The following is a 2,146-nucleotide window of genomic DNA, read 5'->3' as shown; positions in this document are numbered from 1 at the left end:
GTGCAGATGCTAGTGAGCACTAATATGAATTTACAAGCCATAAAAAAGGCATTGGCTTTGTAAAAATATGAAAATGCACTTGATCCCACCTATAGCTCAATCGTGGTATACAGCAAGGGGCTAGGATACATGTTCATGGTGTATGGCCTAACATGTGCCGAAGGTGCTCGAGGGAACTACCTGTATAAAGTGCTAACATGTACCAATGATGGTCAAAGCATGTGTTGAGACCATGGGCCAACAGGTCTTGATGGTGGTTAAGGCATGTGTATGTGTCATAGTCTACACACTAGTCTAGGCTCAAAGGTTCTCTTCGAGTTAAAAAGTAGTTTCTAGTTCTAGTAGGACAAGGCTAACAACTAGATGAACCAGGCTTTAAGGCCTATTAGAGGCCCATGTCATGGGGGACTAGCCCAAAATAGTGGTATGGGTAGCAATCAAGACTCTAAAAGCTCTGGCACAATGTTCATGTTTAGTAGAATTAAGCCAGGCCCAAGTTCGAGCACTGGTGAGCGCTTATATGAATTTACAAAGCATAAAAATGGCATTAGCATGGCAAAAATATAATCTAAACCCACCTACAGCTTGGGCCCAAGATACCTATAGTGGTGCATAGCCTATCATGTGCTGATGGTGGTTAAAGCATATGCCAAGACCAAGGGCCAACATGTCCTAATGGTGCTTAAGGCATGTGCATGTGTCATGGCCTATAAATTGGTCCAAGCCCTAAAGTTCTCTCTAAGTCAAAGAGCAGTTCCAGTTCTAGTAAGATAGGGTCTAACAACAAAAAAAACCAAGGCTCGAGGCCTAGTAGAGGCCCAGGTCATGGGAAACTAACTCAGATGGGTAGTGATCAAGACTCTAGAGGCTTAGGCATGGTGTTCAAGTTTGGCATAATTGAGCCAAGCCTAGGTGTAGGTGCTGGTGAGTGCTTATATGAATTAACAAAGCCGTAAAAATAGCATTGGCATTGCAAAAATAAGAAGATGTGCCTAAACCCACCTATTGCCTAGTTGTGGTGCACATGGTATATTGCCTAAGCTTGGGATACTTGCGCGTGATGCACGGCTCAACATGTACCGATGGTGGTCAAAGCATATGACAACACTAAGGGCAAACATGTCTTGATGGTGGTCGAGGCATGTGCATGTGTCACACTCTGCAAGCTGGTCCAGGCCCGAGTGTTTTCTCCAAGTCAAGGAAGAGTTCTAGCTTTAGTGGGTCAAGGTCTGATAACTATAAGGACCAAGCCTTGAGGCCTATTAAAAACTCAAGTCTTAGGGGACTAGCCTAGAACAATGGTATAGGCAGGGATCAAGACTCCAAAGGCTCAGGCGCGGTGTTTAGGTTTGGTAAAATTGAACCAAGACTATGTGTGGGCACTGGTGAGGGATACATGGACACACAGTTAGACCTATTGGTACTAATGATCAAGGTGTAGGTGCACGGTCAAACCTAAATGCAGGCACTAATGATCGAGTTACAAGTGCATAATTAGATGTAAATGTGTGCACACATGAACACAGTCCTAGAAAGATCAAAGTTGTGGGCTTCTTGAAGGCCCAGTACAATAGCATAATTTTTCACAAGCTAGAATTATGCTAAGCACTTGAGTTTTGTAGGTTGAGTTTGGTAAATGAAATCAATTCCCTGTCCAAGGTCACATAAAGTTTGACTTAAGACCGAAGCCCATGCTACATGCATCGAGTGTCATTTGGTGCTGATGGTGATCGATGGGTAGACAAGTGCCTTGGGTAGGAGGTTCATGGTACACATGCTACACCAAATGCTAGCATCTACCAAAAAGGTGTCCAAGGCAACAATCCATACCAAGGGCCTACTTGCGCTAATAGTGGTTGAAGTAAGTGCTAGCATTTGGTGATGGTGTCTAAGGCAACATCCCGCACCAAGGGGCCAATATCTACTAATGGTGTTCGAGGCAACAATGGGCTAGCAATTGTTAATGGTGTTGGATACAATTGCCTACACCAACCAAGGCCTAGATGTTGTCGATGGTGTTTAAGGCAACAACATGGATCAAGGGCCAAGGTGTGCCGATGGAGTTTAAGGCAAGTGCTCGCACCAAAGGCAAGCCTGTCACTATAACAAATACCAAGGGCTTAGTTGTCATGTACTTAGATGCTCA

Source organism: Durio zibethinus, chromosome 9 (assembly GCF_047325235.1).
Source record: "Durio zibethinus cultivar Kanyao isolate XHJ-2024 chromosome 9, ASM4732523v1, whole genome shotgun sequence".
Classification (NCBI taxonomy): Eukaryota; Viridiplantae; Streptophyta; class Magnoliopsida; order Malvales; family Malvaceae; genus Durio; species Durio zibethinus.
Note: the sequence above shows the minus strand (reverse complement) of the source record.